General features: G+C 43.7%; 1 long non-coding RNA gene across 1 annotated transcript; it reads left to right on the top strand.

Annotated features, from left to right (window-relative positions):
- The first annotated feature begins 11,025 nt into the window (after positions 1 to 11,025).
- On the top strand, positions 11,026 to 15,302 carry LOC137362398 (uncharacterized). The gene is made up of 3 exons (XR_010972498.1): positions 11,026 to 11,113; positions 14,126 to 14,233; positions 15,250 to 15,302. It is a non-coding gene; the product is annotated as an uncharacterized lncRNA (long non-coding RNA).
- Positions 15,303 to 17,987: the final 2,685 nt, after the last annotated feature.

Here is a 17,987-nt window from a genome sequence, read left to right as displayed (position 1 = left end):
TGGTAAATGGGACAATGCAAGGCAGAAAGAGATAGGAATGGGCCAAGTAAAAAACAAATTTCCAAAGGAGCAGCAAACTGGAAGGCAAAATATCGCCCAAAAAAGGAAAGAAGGGGAGGGAATCTGATCTGATATTGATGAACACAGTGTTCATTCCAAAAGCCTGTTCACCTTTATTGGAACTGTGTCGGAGAAAAAGGAGGGAGAGGTCAGAGTGGGAGCGGTAGAAAGAATGAAAATGACAGGCAACTGGAAGCTGAAGGTAAAGCTTGCAGTTTGAACAAAGGTGTTGTGCAAAGTAAGCACTCAATTATGTTTGGTGTCCCAATGTAAAGGAGACGGTATCATGATCAGTCAATACAGTGAATGCAGTATACTAAAGAGAAAGCACGAGAAGAAAATCGCTGTTTCACTTGGAAGCAGTATTTGGGAGCTTGGATGGTGAGAAAGGTGCAGGTAACAGGGCAGTGGTTGCGCCTCCTGCGCATGACTGGGAATGTCCTGGGGGAATGGGTGTTGACAATGAGTTAAGAGAGCATCAGGGTGCCACAGAGCGAATGGTCCCTTCAGAATGTTAAATGTGGAGGTAAGGGGAAGATGTGCATTGTAGTGGCATAACATTAAAGGTGATGGAAATGGTGGAAGATGATCTGTTGAATATGGAAGCTGATGGAGAGGAACATGAGGAGAATCAGAATGCTATCATTGTTCTGGGAGGGGGAAATGGTGAAAGGAGAAGTATGGGGAATGGATTGGGCGTGCTTGAGGGCCCTGTCAACCATGGTGGGTGGATGAGGAGGTGAGGAGGTCCTCGGTTGAGGAAAAAGGAAGACATATCTGGAACCACTGGTATGGAAGTTTGCATCACCAGACAGATACAATGCAGATGGAGTATTTGAAAAAATGTGATAGAGTCATTCGAAGAATTGGGGTGTGAGGAAGCATAGACAAGGTAACTGTGAGAGTCACTGGGTTTATTCTTTATATTAGTTAATAAACTATCCCCAGAATCAGAGACAGAGATGTTGAGGAAGAGAACGGAAGAGTTGAAGATGGACGATGTGAAGATAAGGAGGATAAATTGGAAGAAAGGTTGATGATATTTTCAAGTACAGGGCGAGAGCTGGAAATATCAGTACATGTTGTCAGGAGGACGTCCTCCAGTCCCTCGGGTATCACCCCCAGTTAATTTTACCATCTGTCCCCAGTTCAGAAACCATAAGCTACTCGGTACATCTCGAAAATGTATTTACTGAGAAAAGGTAATTAGAATTAGAATTAGAACATGACAGCGCAGTACAGGCCCTTCGGCCCTCGATGTTGCGACGACCTGTGAAAACATCTGACCTACACTATTCCATTTTCATCCATATGTCTATCCAATGACCACTTAAATCCCCTTAAAGTTGGCGAGTCTACTACTGTTGCAGGCAGGGCGTTCCACGCCCCTACTACTCTCTGAGTAAAGAAACTATCTCTGACATCTGTCCTATATCTATCACCCCTCAACTTAAAGCTATGTCCCCTCGTGTTTGCCATCACCATCCGAGGAAAAAGACTCTCACTATTCACCCTATCCAACCCTCTGATTATCTTATATGTCTCTATTAAGTCACCTCTCCTCCTCCTTCTCTCCAACGAAAACAACCTCAGGTCCCTCAGCCTTTCCTCGTAAGACCTTCCCTCCATACCAGGCAACATCCTAGTAAATCTCCTCTGCACCCTTTCCATAGCTTCCACATCCTTCCTATAATGCGGTGACCAGAACTGCACGCAATACTCCAGGTGCGGTCTCACCAGAGTTTTGTACAGCTGCAGCATGACCTCGTGGCTCCGAAACTCGATCCCCCTACTAATAAAAGCTTACACACCATATGCCTTCTTAACAGCCCTATTAACCTGGGTGGCAACCTTCAGGGATTTATGCACCTGGACACCAAGATCACTCTGTTCATCTACACTACCAAGAATCTTCCCATTAGCCCAGTACTCTGCATTCCTGTTACTCCTTCCAAAGTGAATCACCTCGCACTTTTGCGCATTAAACTCCATTTGCCATCTCTCAGCCCAGCTCTGCAGCCTGTCTATGTCCCTCTGTACCCTACAACATCCTTCGGCACTATCCACAACTCCACCGACCTTAGCGTCATCCGCAAATTTACTAACCCACCCTTCAACACCCTCTTCCAGGTCATTTATAAAAATTACAAACAGCAGTGGCCCCAAAACAGATCCTTGCGGTACACCACTAGTAACTAAACTCCAGGATGAACATTTGCCCTCTGTCTTCTTTCAGCTAGCCAATTTCTGATCCAAAGCTCTAAATTACCTTCAACCCCATACTTCCGTATTTTCTGCAATAGCCTGCCATGGGGAACCTTATCAAACGCCTTACTGAAATCCATATACACCACATCCACTGCTTTACCCTACATCCACCTGTTTGGTCACCTTCTCGAAAAACTCAATAAGGTTTGTGAGGCACGACCTACCCTTCACAAAACCGTGCTGACTATCGCTAATGAACTTATTCTTTTCAAGATGATTATAAATCCTGTCTCTTATAACCTTTTCCAACATTTTACCCACAACCGAATTAAGGCTCACAGGTCTATAATTACCAGGGCTGTCTCTACTCCCCTTCTTGAACAAGGGGGACAACATTTGCTATCTTCCAGTCTTCCGTCACTATTCCTGTCGACAATGACGACATAAAGATCAAGGACAAAGGCTCTGCAATCTCCTCCCTAGCTTCCCAGAGAGTCCTAGGATATATCCCATCTGGCCCAGGGGACTTATCTATTGTCACACTTTCCAAAATTGCTAACACCTCCTCCTTGTGAACCTCAATCCCATCTAGCCTAGTAGCCTGAATCTCAGTATTCTCCTCGACAACATTTTCTTTCTCTACTGTAAATACCGACGCAAAATATTTATTTAACACTTCCCCTACCTCCTCTGATTCCACACACAACTTCCCACTACTATCCTTGATTGGCCCTAATCTAACTCTACTCATTCTTTTATTCCTGATATACCTATAGAAAGCCTTCGGGTTTTCCCTGATCCTGTCCGCCAATGACTTCTCGTGTCCTCTCCTTGCTCTTCTTAGCTCTCCCTTTAGATCCTTCCTGGCTAGCTTGGAACTCTCAAGCGCCGTAACTGAGCCTTCACGTCTCATCCTCATGGTGAAGAAGATCTTTCAACAAGCTTTCTGAACAATGATGACAGAAATAGTATCCATTTATATTAATGACTTTTCGGGTGGCAGTAAATTCTGAGATATTTTGCTTCAGTTTCACCATTCTCAATGTCTTTCATGTTGTAGATGAAAATTGGTCACTAAGACTGACTAACCGGGGAAGCTGGTGTGATGGGCGAGTGGAGATTTACTACAATAGCAGCTGGGGGAGATTGCAGGATAGACACTGGACCCTGAATGATGCCAACGTAATCTGTACACAGCTGGGTTGTGGTGAAGCGACAGCCGCTTATAAAAATTCAAAGGACGTAGAGAGTGAAGGACCCGTCTGGGTGAATGATATCCAGTGTGAAGGAAACGAATTGCAGCTCCAGAACTGCAGCTTATTCACATTGAATTCGTCTCTCACTGACTGTATGGATGTTGGGGTCCTGTGTTCAGGTAAACATATTCTTCACTGCTTTTACAAAAACAAAGAAGAGAAATGTCGAATCTGCTGAGAAAAGTGATAATACAGGTTACTTGTTCCTGGGTGTCTCAAACCAGTCTTTTCACTCGAGGAGAGTGGGTGAGGATGGTGGGCGGTCGGGGAGATGGGGCTGGATGGGGGTGGTGTGCAGAGAGATAGGACACGGACACAGTTAAACAACAAGAACGTTTTTATTACAGAAATTTCAATTAACACATACATCACAAGGGGTTTAACAGGAATGTAAACGGACAGACAACTGACACAGAGCCAAACAAAGAGATGTTCGAGTTGGTGACTAAATTCTTAGTCTGATGGTTGGATTTCAAGAGCCGGAGACACGGAAATATTTCTGCTGGAAATTCAGATCTGGGGGTTAGATGGTTAAAGACAAAACTGAAAGTTGTGGGCAATTGAAGTGGGTGAAGAACAAGAAGTGGGATTCAGAGAAAAGCAGAGTTCCTGAAATGATTCCGGCTGGAGACGGTTATACTGATGCAGGGACAGAGCATGAAGGTGTCTGAACATGAAGATCATAATTGGAAACTCGAGGTATGGATGGCAGGGAAACAATGAGATCGTCGGCTGCCATGGCGTTCCTGAGAGAGGCTTCATGTAGGGCAGGCAACAAAACTTTGGATGAGCTGATGTATCTGGAGGATGCAAGATGGGTAATCGCCCAGGAGAACATTGAAATATTCGGTTCTGCAGGCAACAAAGCATGGGTGAGCATTTCAGCAGCAGATGGGCTGAGGCAGGAAGGGAGGTGAATGATGATAGAGATGAAGGATAACGGCCTTATGATAAAGAGAATACGGAATTGGAATCTCATCTCTGGTATCAAATCCGGCGTCGAGCTTGCAATCAGTTCTACTGTACAGTATATAAGTGGAGGTAGCTGTGTGGGAGTTGTTCTGGTGTAGGTTTCATTATGTTGTGTATAAAAGTAGACAGATGTTTTGGACTATACACTTTAAAGTTTCATTGTGTAGCATGTCAATGCAGGCGTGTGTTCTGGGGATGTTGCATTATGCAGAGTGTAAGTGTGGGCGGATGTTTTCGGGTTGTTCCAATGAACATTTATTTCCATACGACAGAGTGGAACTTACAACATATGAGATAGTTAATGATTCAGATTAGATACCGATTGGTTACAGTAAATAATTTCTTCGGGAACAGCGGAAATCAATACATTCCAGCGTTTCACGTCAGAAGTTTACAGTGCTGAATGGTTATTACACACTCAGTCACTGGACAGAGTAGAGTATGTCATCTTGTTCTTCAGTTAGGTAGATGTTAAGCTCCACCCAACATTTATGCCCACCTTCAGAAGCCATGTGTCTTCTCTTTGTCTTCTACTTCTGTATCTGATGGGTCACATCGCTGATGTTTATTCTCCAAAGTGCCTGACGCAATTAGTCCAATCATTTTTGTCCAGTCCAGATTAAATACTGGTTTCTGTCCATCCAGGAGGTCTACACATCTGGAGTTCAATTGCCCATAGGCGCTTCCTGATTGTGTCCAACATTTTGCAGAGAGATCCTGTTTTCTGCCCTCTTTGGTCCGGTCCAACAGTCATATATTGATAGAATTAGTCGTTTAGTTCATTGATTTTTTACAGACAATAGCAATTGCTAATGTGCCTCACATGTTTCGTTTGCTCATTTAACATAATTGCAGCAGTCTGTCTGGACAGACAGGTCTGCATATTCTCTGTTCAGACATGCGGTTTATGTCTCTAAAATTGCTCAAATATATTCCTTGTCAAAGACAGAGTCCCATCCTTACAAAGGTAAGTGATTCTCTTATGCTATTAATATTAAATTGATTTATGATAATGTAATAATCAACACAACCCTAGAACGTAGTTCTACACGAAGATACTGCATATTGCAAGGCTGATGTTTAAGGGTAGTACTTGTGGACCTTACATTCTCCAATATGAAATGAAGTAGTAAAGTAATAATGAAGTAATAAATAGCGTGGATTAAACTGCTGGTCTTGACAGTGACACCAACATTCCCTGAAATAATTAAAAAACAGAAAGGCACGGTGATATGTGGGGAACTATCTGGTAATATAATCCTGAATGGATCAATCACAAAAAGCATCATTGGGTCCTCCTCATCTTCACTAAAACCTCCCGTTTGACAAAGATTATCCAGGAAGGCAAGGAAAACGCACAGCAAATATTCTCCATCATAAATCTTCCTCCTGAACCACTCCCCTGCCTCATCCACCCTGAACTCCATAAATAATTGAGAGGAGCTCATAGACTTTTTGTCACGAAGTTCAAAAACATCTGTTCAGTCACCTCCACTACTTCCCTTTCTTGCCCAACCCATCAGGCCTAACTTCCTATCAGTTCCCACCCCCATCCCATACGATCACCCTGAATTCACATTTCTTGTTTCTCTCCTAGAATCCTTCATTCTCTCTCTGAACCTGTGCTGTTGATGGTATCCACATTTTGCTGTCTACACCTTATTTCTATTAAACTACTGAACACAAACATTCCCTTCCTGGGTTCCATGTTAGCTGGCAATATTAACGATTCTCTTTATCTCTCTCTCTCTCTACATGTTCAGCCTCCTCTCCTTCAAATCAGCAGTCATCACACCTCTCCTCAGAAAGGAACCATTGACCACCTGTCCATGCAGGTTACTGCCCCAGCTCCAACTTTTCGTACCTCGCCAAAGTCCTTCAATGTGTCGTCGCCTCCCAAATCCATGCTCATCTCATATGAAGCTGCATGTTTCAATTCCGCAAATCAATTTTCTATCCACACCACAGGACGAAAACAAACGACATCCGAAGTGATTGTGACAAACATAAACGATTCCACCTCCTCTTTCTTGACTTGTCTCAAATTTTTATATGATTGATCATGAAATACTTCTCCAATTCCTCCGCATTAACACACGGCTGGGTGGGACTGCACTCAGCTTGTTCCAGTATTATCTATACAGTCATGGTCAGAAAGTGGCCTGCAATGGCTTCTCTTCCCGCTCCTGCAAAGTCAGCTATAGTGTCACCAAAGGATCTATCCTTTGACACTTCATTACTCATTTACATGCTGCCTTTCAGTGATATCCGCAAACACAGCCTCAGTTTCCACATGTATCTCACTGTATCCAACTCTACTTCGCATTCAACACTCTTGAGCCCTCCAATGCCTGCACACTGTCAGAATTCCAGGCTGACATTCAGTACTGCATCAGCAGAAAATTCCTCCAACTCAGTATTGAAAAGATAGAAACCATCAGTCCCCATCGCATGTTTCCTTGTCTCCAACTCCATTTCTCGCCATGCCAACTGTCTGTCACTCAGCCAGACAGCCTGTAATCTTGGTGTTATATTTGACCCCAGGGTGATCCTCCTATCAAATCTCCATATCCTCATTAACACTGTCTATTTTCCCCTCCATGACATCACCCGCATTTGCCCTTATCTCGTCTTGTCGATAGCATTGTTCCCTCCAGACTCGATGATTCTAATGCAATCCTGGCTGGCTTCACGAGTTTCAACCTCTGCAAGCTCCGCTGTCTCGACCATTTGCCACTCAGGCATCTGCCCTCTGCTCACTGACCTACCTTTCCCAGCAATGAGCGGTTTTAAAATTCTCATCCTTGTTTTCAAATCCCTTCCTGGCCTCACAGCTCCTGTCTTTGCAATCGGCTCCAGATTGACAGCTCCCAGTTCTGGCTTCTTGAGCATTCCTGGTTTTAATTGTGCACCATTGGCGGCCGTGCCTTTATTTGCAAAGGTCACACGCTCTAGAATTACTTCCTTAAATCTCTCTGCCTGTCAACCAGTCTTTCCTGCTTTAAGACGTTCCATAAAAACTAACTCTTTGACTTAGCTTTTGGACATCTGACCTAATATATTTTTCGGTGCTCTGTGTTAAAATTTCTTTGATATCACTCCTGTATCGCCCCTTGGGATGTTTCATTACGTTAATGGCGCTAGATAAATGCAAGTCACCTGTAATTGAAGATGAGGGAAATAGGAGATGGCAGTAAATGTCTGACCAAGATAACAAATAAGGGTAACATACATGGATAAAGAACAGATACAGTTATATAACATGAGTATAAATTGACTGTTAATCGTGTGAGTGATTGCCTGTTTAACACCGTACACAGCGTTCAAAACATAAGAGGGGAACTGGAGACCAGAACTTGTCAAAGCCAGATGTAATAGCATATCTGAAACATTGCTGTTCCTTACATTCTATGTAAGAAGTAAGTGCAAACAGATATTCTGTTGTATAGTTTTATTTACCTGTCAACAGGTGCATTAAACGTTCTTTTTTTGAGCTGGTGATGGTAAAATCAGTTGTATTGAGTGATGATGTGAATGTCTATTGAAAGTATAATCCTCATGTACTGTTATCCAACAGACCACGTGCAGTTAAGGCTGTCTGACGGTGGAAGCCCATGTAATGGCCGAGTGGAGATTTATTACAATGGGACTTGGGGCTCAGTTTGTGATGATTCCTGGGATCTGGCGGACGCTGACGTGGTTTGCAAACAGCTGGGTTGTGGAAAGGCATTGGACCTGGCACTTCCTGCATCTTGTGGACCAGGTTCAGGGCCAGTTTGGTTGGATGAACTGAATTGTTCCGGTAACGAATCATTTCTCTGGGAATGTCCCTCAGCATCGTGGGGTAACCACGACTGTTCTCATAAAGAAGATGTGAGGATCATATGTTCAGGTAAAGGTGCTTCCATGTGCCCATTTTCCGTAGTGTTGTGCACGTGGTTTCACAGGGAAGATATGACTTCGAATTACATACAATGGACAGCACGGAATCTGGCCATTCGGACTAACTGGTCAATGTGGTGTTTACGTTGCCCACGAGTATGGCCCCACCTCACTGCACCTAACCCTCTTTGCATATCCTCCTGCTTCTTTCTGCCTCATGTACCTGTATAGCTTTACCTTAAAGGCATCAGTGCAAATCTCCTCAGCAATTGCATGTGTTCGGAATTCAAAATTCAAACCACTCCCTCGGTAAAAAAAAACAAATTCTCCTGAATTTCTTATTAGATTTATTCGTGATGATTCTATATTTATGATCACTACCTTCGGTCTCTGTCACTTCAGAAGTGATTAGTGCCTCTGTATCCCGAAGTCTCTTTGCTGATCTATATCATTTTCACTATTATTTTACAAGAGGTACGTGGCCTCTTTATTCTTCCTGTCAACACTGAGCACCTTAGACTTATCTCTATTCAACTTATTTGGCAATTGTAAGCCCATTCGGCCCGTTTATTAACGTCTTCCCGTATTTTGTCTCTGTCTTTCTTAGTGTTAACTATATCCCCAAATTGCTGTCATCTTAAATTTTGAAATTAAGTCTCCCTTGTCTAAATCCAAATCGTTCATGTACATGTTGAGCAGCAGTGACCCCAGCCCTGTGGAACACCACTTCCCAACTTCCACCATTCTGGGTTACCACATTGTACCCGGACGGTGTGCTTTGGAGCTGGTTTCCTATCATTCATCCACTGATCTCTTGACTTCACAGGCTCTGACCCCAGTCATGATCCTTGTCAGAGGCATTCTGAAAAAAAAAACATGCATATTACATCGACTGCATTATCCCTGTTATCTTTCTGTAACTTCTTCAAAGAATTCAATAACGTTGTTTGTCTTTCTGTTGTGAAATCCGTGTTGATTATTCTTTATTACTTTATGCGCTGTCGGTGTTTTTCTATCGCTTTTCAGAAATAATTACTTGAAATCAGTGAACACAACCGGAACAGCATGTGTTGAGCTGTGCAGTATGAACATACAACGAGTTATCAATCTAAACAACGGGATATTTATTGTGTCATTGACAGAGCACAAAGAGCTGCGGCTGGTGAATGGGAAGCATCGCTGTGAGGGGAGAGTGGAAGTGTTCTACAATGGCACCTGGGGAACAGTGTGCTCGGATACACTTGATGGACCTGATGCAGAAGTGATCTGCAAACATTTACAGTGCGGTCCCCTCAGTTCTATCGATTATTATGCTCAGTCATTTGGAGAAGGATCCGGACCCATTTGGCTTGATGGGATGGAATGTATTTCACACGAATCGTTCCTTTGGCAATGTCAAAAAGAACCGTGGGGTAAACACAACTGTGAACACAGGGAGGATGCTGGTGTTGTTTGTTCAGGTCACACAACAAACCTCTAAATGTGCGAGTGTCATTTCAAACATTGGTGTCTGATACAGTCAGCATGTTTCTCTTCTCAACAGAAGCAAAAGTAACTAAGGAGCAGCACCACAGATCAAAGGACTGCATTCGAGAATATGATTGTAAACGTGGGCTTTCACCAGGTGCTACTTCCTCTTTATTATACCAACTATCTGACATGTACTCCTTTCTTATACTACATCAATAATAACCATTGATTCTCTTTGCCAGATTCTGGACATTGGTTGCGCCTGTTTGGAGGTAACACCAACTGCTCCGGGAGAGTTGAGATATTGTGCAATAACAGCTGGGGCACGGTGTGTGATGACTCCTGGGATATGGCCGATGCCAATGTTGTCTGCAGACAGCTGGATTGTGGTCACGCTCTTTTGGCCCCAGGAGGAGCTACTTTTTCCCAGGGTGACGGAGTTATCTGGCTGGATGAGGTGAAATGCACTGGAAGCGAATCTTCTCTGGCCGACTGTCCTTCTTCATCGCCGGCTCAGTCTGACTGTGATCACAAGGAAGATGCCAGTGTGATTTGTTCCGGTGAGGGTGACAGGGTTTGGAGAGTGGGGTTAGGGTTCATTGTTTTGTTAAATTGACTCACTAGTTCCGGAAATTAAGAACAGTATTTATCGTTTAAATGGAAAGTGCTGAAATTTCATCCTCCTGAACCTTTTGTGCAATATACTCCACAGGGCTCGATGTGCCTCCAATTGCTGTCCCGTCCACATCTGCAGGTACTTACCATTATTAGTATCCTCGCCAGCGTTAGGGTTTGAATTAGTTGAATTGGTATTGTAGTCATTTTCTCAAGATGCTATGAGCACTTTCTCACTGACTGGAATATCTTTTCCTCACCGCATATTTCAAATGGTCTGGTTGAAATTCAGCTAATTTCAGATTCTGGCTGTACCTGAACTGTCGTGTTCTCATCAGAAACATGGGGGCACTGTCTCTGTAATTTAGACTGGCTCACACTTCCCTCTGGTGCAATGTGCACCACACATATTCCGGAATGTTCAGCCTGACTCATTGCCCGGAAGCAGTGGATATAATTATTAACTCCCTTTTGTAAATATGTTATTGTGCAAGACGGACTGTGTATGTGTTAAACCTTTCTGTATTATTGTCATTAAGAACAGGGATATAAAACTACTTCCACCCTAGTTGCGGTCTGCTTCAGAGTCCTGCTATTCTGTATGTTGATCTCACTGATGGTGGTTATACAGAAAAAGTCAATCAGAAGAGGTGAGGTTCATATCTTCCCGCGGATCCAACGAAAGATCCCAGATATTGTGTCATATGCATGCAAAACTCTCGTTCCTTGCAGATTTCTATGGACTGTCAAGTGGCCTTGTTTGAAACTCATTTTTTTTTTGCTGATTTTCTCCATTCACTGTGCTCTGGGTTTAGTAAAATGTGACATTTAAAATGGAGAGTGATTTGAAGTGTCCACATTCACTGTGAGAGTTCAGCACATCATACATGAAACTCTGGAAGAATTTACTTATTGTAACAAAGGATCCGGAAATTTAATTCAACTTTTTAAGCTGTGCATTCAACTATTTATTTGTCTGTTAATCTTCCTTCATCCATTGGTTATCAGTTCCAGCCTTTCAGATTCCGGCTCTGGGCATCCAATATCGAGCTGTCTAACCGTGTCTGACTGTTATTTTGACAGGTGATACTTGTATAGGACCATCTGTATTCACCAGCGGTGCTTCAACATTCCAAAACGACGCTTCCACTCATATTTCACCCATCCAAATCACTCCTGATTTATTATAAGAAATGGGACGCTTAATAAATGACACTTTTCATAATAATATAAAGTTCCTATAGAAATAGACCTCTCTCTCTAAAGAAAGATTCTGTAGCTGGGACAGCATAGGCGCCTAGCACTGCCAAGGACCCGACCAGAACAGGCTCTGTAACAAGACAGTCCTAAAGCTGATAAGATCGAGCCTTGTAACCTCACGAGACAGGCAGTCGTTTACAAACAATCACAAGCAGGAGATCAGGTCATAGAGTCATAGATTAATAGAGTTATTCAGCACTGAAACAGTCCCTTCGGCTCAGCGTATCTCTGCCGGCCATCAGGCACCTATCTATTCTAATCCCATTTTCCAGCACTTGGCCCATGGTGTTGTATGCAATGGCATTTCAATTGTTCATCTAAATACTTCTGAAATGTTGTGAGGGTTCCTGCCTCTACCACCTCTTCAGGCAATGTGTTCTAGACTCCAACCATCCTCTGGGTGATACTTTTCCCCTCAGATCACCTCGATATATCCTTCCCCTTACCTTAAAACGATGCCCCCTGGTTGCCGACCCCTGCACTAAGGGAAAAGTTTTCTTCCTATCTATCCTATCAATACCCTTCATAATTGTGTATACCTCAATCATATTCCCTCCTCAGCCTTCTCTGCTCGAAAGAAAGCAACCCCAGCCTTTCCAGTCTCGCTTCATAACTGAAATGCTCCTACCCAGGCAACATCCTGGTGAACCTCCTCTGCACACTCTCCAGTGCAATCACATCCTTCCGACAGTGCAGTTCCCAGAACTGTGCACAGTACTCCAGCTGTGGCCTAACTAGCGTTTTATGCTGCTCCATCATAAACTTTCTGCTCTTATATTATGTGCCTTGGCTAATAAAAGCAAGAATCCCATATTCTTTCCGAACCACCTTATCTTTCTATGCTGCTGCCTTCAGTGATCTATGGACAAGTACACCAAGGTCCCTCTGACTCTCTGTACTTCCTATGGTACTACCATCCATTGTATATTCCCTTGCCTTGTTACTCCACCTAAAATGCATCACCTCACCCTTCACAGGATTAAATTCAATTTGCTGCTCCCTTGCCCATCTTACCAGCCCATCTATATCGTCCTGTAATTTAAGGCTTTCTTCCTCACTATTTACGACACCACAAGTTTTTGCATCATCTGCAAACTTACTCCTCATACCTGCTATATTCAGGTTTAGATGATTAATGTTCACTACAAACAGCAAGGGTCCCAGCACCGATCCCCGTGGTACATCACTGGTCACAGGCTTGCATTCAATAAAACAACCCTCGACCATTGCTCTTTGCTACCTACCACTCAGCCAATTTTGGATCCAATTTGTCAAATTGCCCTGGATCCCATTGGCTCTTACCTTCAAAAGGGAAATATTGAGAGTTCAGGGCTAACATGTTCCCATAGAGTTGAAGGGTTGGACGAACAATTCCAGGGACATTGTGGGTGTCAAGGGATATGGAGGATTGGATAAGGAGCAAAAAGGAGCCTACTGGCAGATTCAGAGCGCTGAAAAACAGCGGACTCCCGCGAGGAGTACAGAAAGTATAGGGGGTACTTAAAAATTGAATTCGGAGAGCGAAGAGGGGGCATGCAATAACACTGGTGAGGAAGATCAAGGGAACGCCCAATGCATTTTTTAAAAGTATATCAAGGGCAAGAGGATAACCAGGGAAAGAGTGGGACTGATTAGGGATCAAAATGGCCGTCTGCAATGTGCAGGCAGAGGACGGAAATGCGGCTTTAATGGATTACTTTTCATCTGTGTTCACCATGGAGACGGACGATGTCGGTGTAGAGATCAGGGAGCGGGGTTGTGAAGTACTTAAACAAATTAGCATTGAAAGGCAGGAAGTGTTTGTTGTTTTAGCGGGCTTAAAATGGAAAAATCCCCAGGCCCAGATGAGATGTGACCTAGGCTGTTAAGTGAGGTAAAGGAAGATCCAGCAGCGGCTTTGACACACATTTTCAAATCCTCGCTGGCCACAAGAGATGTACCAGAGGATTGAAGGACAGTGAATGTGGTATCATTATTCAAGAAGGGTAGCAGGGGTAAACCAGGTAATTACAGGCAGGTGAATCTAACATCAGTGCTAGGGAAAATATTGAAAAAATTTTGAGGAACACGATTAATCTCCACTTGGAGAAGCAGGCATTAATCAGGGACAGTCAGCATGGCTTTGTTAGGGAGAGATCGTTTCTAACAAACTTGATTGAATTTTTTCCTCAGTCAACACATTTGTCCTCAGTCTGCTGCAGGTGAACATAGGGATATGCAGTAAAATTGACTCATAGACATGTACGAAAATACACACAACAAAACTACTCCGCATTCACTGTACCCGACATTGTCCCTTTCCTCTCTCCATCTCTGTGATTTGGATGTGTTCGCAGATAATTTACTGTTAAACGCTCGTGGGTTGCAAGTAATCTTTAATCTTCCCACCCTCCATCTGACAGGTTCTGTCACTAGTGGCAAGGGTTCACCGGCTGGTTTATACCAAGCAATTTATGAAGAGATTGGGAATATTCCACCTGGCAAGGATTCCTATCAGATCCGGCGTTCAGGTCTGTGTTTTATATTTCATGCCGAATGTTCACAAGACAAATGTCACTTCCACTTAGTTACCCCATGTTAATGGTCAGTTTACTGACTGAACACTGTCAGAAATCCTCTCGCTATCCCCGGTGAAGGAGTCATATCACAGTGCGAGTGTGTCCATATCTGTGCGTATAGCAAGATTAGCAATGGGTTTGGGAAGATTTCCGCCCGTTGCTACTACTTAAAGAACGTGATTTCTGTTTGCTTGTAACTATCATGTCATTTTATTCCATTTAAGCTAGACCATAAATAGTCACTGCTCTCAGGAGGAGACAGTCACATTGACTCAGAGTTTATTTCTCGAAGTGACTGCATTTCTGGATCAGAAACACGCTTCCATCAGGAACTCCTAAACTGAAGTCGGTGGTTCCTGCAAAAAACATATCCGAACACTTGGTATTCTGAAGTTTAACATTAATCTACAAATTCTGTTTCACAATACTGGGGCAACAACACTGGCAAATCGATAAAAGTTTTGTCTTGCGATATATTTGGAGGGCAATTTAACCATTGAGATTAATTTCTCAAGTTGCAAAAAATACCAGGAAAGAACAAATCCGTTATTCGTCTCCTTGCACTCGTTACACTTTTCTGCCTCATTATCCGGGGTGGGGTTCGGTTTTAAAGCCACCACCATCCGTTTGAGACTCTGAAATGGAAAGAAACGCGGACAGGATGGAAGGGTTCTGGGTTAAGAAAATGTGCTAACTGATTATGTTTTACACGATTGTTTCTGCTCTGATGTTTGAAATCTGACCCACCAGCTGTACTGTGTATTGTTTTAACTGCTCGCTGGATGAGCAAACATTCATGGTCCATTCCTAGTTGCTCTTGAACCACTGCAGTCCCTGTGATAAATGTTTCACAACTGTGTCAGATACAAAGTCCCTGGACATTGTCACCAGATGATGACGGTATTATGTTATTTGCTGGAACGTCCCAATCGATCTCTCCAATAACCATCCATGTTTGTGTTCAACAGTTACTGATTCCATTGAGTCCCTCAATCAGATTGAATATTACACCATTCACAGTTTGGGTGATACGGATCCTGGATTAGAAAATCCTGAAGGGAACTCCTCCAGTCTTCAGGGTGGGTACATTTATATTTGTTACCATCACGTTTTTTTTAATTCATCACGCAGTCTGTTATCTAAAATCAACAACTAAATATATCAGAACTTAATCGCTGTAAAATGATGCTGCTGAATGCATGGGGATTTGCTGAGGGATTTTAGTTTTTAAAAATGGAGAAATAATTTGGATGTCTGCAAAATAATACCGATTGCAACCAATACTTTAATGGAATGAAACATTCAATTATTGTGATTTCTGACACAGTTGTGTGGGAGGTGAAATGTGACATTTGTGTGTATGTTGAATGGGTGATTCAATGGGACAGATGTGACTTTAAAACGGAAGGGCAGAATTTTGTCACACAGTCGCGACAGACTGGGAGGCAAATTGCCGCTGGATAGCAGTGCAAAGGAAGCCCGACGTATTTACTCTGTTAAGTGATATTCCTGGAATCGGCCGAGCTGGTGGGTGGAGGCTGCACTTTAAGGCACTGGGCAGGCAATTGAGTCAATAAACAGGAAATTCATGGCAATTTTCCAAACCATTCACAATTTAATGAAAGGTGACAACAGTTTTCAGAGACTCGCCATCTATAAGGTGGGGGAAGGTCAGAGGAAGGTCAGTTTTGGCTGTGAAAAGCATTGTGGCACTGGAGGGAGCGGGAGAGATACTGTATCGCGGTATTGACAATCTGGAGGCTGACCTATCTTGGCGATCATAACAGCGGTATTTAGGATGAGCATCCTCGCCGACTTGAAACTTACCTACACCAAGTAAAAAGAATGGAGACCTTGAAAAGTGAGTGCAGCAATTTACAATAGGTCTCACCCACTCCGGTGTTGAGGCCTCCCATTGTGGAGGAGAATGAGAGATGGAAGCAGCTGCAGTCCCCAGGAGTTGGGCTGCAGCACCCAGACAGGGACAATAATCATGAGGCTGGAAAAGAGTGTGGATGAACAGGGTGCACAGCCGCACGCAACCAGCTTCTTGAATGCAGAAGATGCTACCCACCAGAGAGGGCTTACCATCAGAGGCTCTGCTTCCTGCAAATTTCGGAACAGCAGTGTCACTGAAGATTGTGCTTCTCCAAGAAGGTGGGCACTGAGCTGTGCTCTATAGTGTAGGAACATCTGAACCAATGAGTGGGGCACCCCTTCTCTAATTTAATTTTTATCATTTGTGACATTTAAGGCTGTCAAATTAATGTTAGGCACTGCACTCAGCTTGTCATACTACATCAGGGCATTGATCCCGTTCCGACACTGAAACCTCTTACATGGGACTACCTCATGGCTGCTCACTCCCTGCTCAATCTCCTGCCATGCCCTCCCCACCTGCCTCGCTGGCCTCCTCCTCCGGTCGCGATGGAAAAGCGCTTCCCTCCTTGCCCTTGCTGCCTGGTGGAGCACTTGCATGGAGGCCTGCGAAAACCTGGGCGCCATCTGCCAAACATGCAGGTTGTCAGTCTCCCAACCAATATCCTACACTGGCCCTTCCTTTCAATCGATTACAGGCTGCATTTTAAACATAGCATGAGCTATGACTCGCCTATCGTGACACGACACGGTCCCATCATTCGCCAGCCTCTAATCTCACTACGGCTAAAGATCACAATTTACCCTGGCTGGCCCGTGTCGACTGACGTCTAATAATATAATTCTAAGTATTCAGTGATACCATTTAATTTCAGTGAAAATCGTTATTTCCTCTCAGGTCTGGTTCCGGGTGATTATGATGATGTTGAGACTGGAGCCATTGACACTCAGGATGGTCACTTGTTGCTGGACAGTGGTCCTGATGATCTCTTCACAAGTGCCGGCGGTGATCTCTCCACTCTCGGTGAGTTAAACTCCCACAGTCACCAGCTCTCTGTCACTGCTTTGAATTTCGTTCCACTCGGCGATGTCACAGACTGCTGGTTGATTTAAATACATGTTGTGATTAAAGGAAATGAGAATAAACAATGCTTGAAATATTTTAGAAAAGATACCCTCATGTTATTCGGTATGTGATATCTCTCTTGCGAACACTTTGACTGGAAATCTTCCAGGTGCTCAATCGGAACAGCCTGATTCAGTCTTAGATGATCCATTTCTTCTGCTATCTCCCAGCGGTAAAAAAAAAACAACACGGGGAATGGAGATGGAAAACATTCCGAGGCCAACAAATTCCAGTCCCCTTTACGTTATACGTATATAGATGACCCGCATTGGACCAGCTTTCAGTCCAATCATTAAATCATAAACTTTCTCTCCACAGTATACAGCTCTCAGACCCGCACTGAGCCCACTTTCAGTCCAGTCATTCATCCATAAGCTTTCTCTCCAAGGTATACAGCTCTTAAACCCGCACTGATCCCGCTTTCAGTCCAATCATTAATCCATAATCTTTCTCTCCACAGTATGCAGCTCTCAGACCCGCACTGATCCCGCTTTCAGTCCAATCATTAATCCATAATCTTTCTCTCCACAGTATACAGTTCTCAGACCCGCACTGATCCCGCTTTCAGTCCAATCGTTAATCCATAATCTTTCTCTCCACAGTATACAGTTCTCAGACCCGCACTGATCCCGCTTTCAGTCCAATCGTTAATCCATAATCTTTCTCTCCACAGTATGCAGCTCACAGACCCGCACTGATCCC

The sequence above is a fragment of the Heterodontus francisci genome, unplaced genomic scaffold (assembly GCF_036365525.1).
Source record: "Heterodontus francisci isolate sHetFra1 unplaced genomic scaffold, sHetFra1.hap1 HAP1_SCAFFOLD_52, whole genome shotgun sequence".
Taxonomy (NCBI): domain Eukaryota; kingdom Metazoa; phylum Chordata; class Chondrichthyes; order Heterodontiformes; family Heterodontidae; genus Heterodontus; species Heterodontus francisci.
This window is presented reverse-complemented; position numbering and strand designations above follow the sequence as displayed.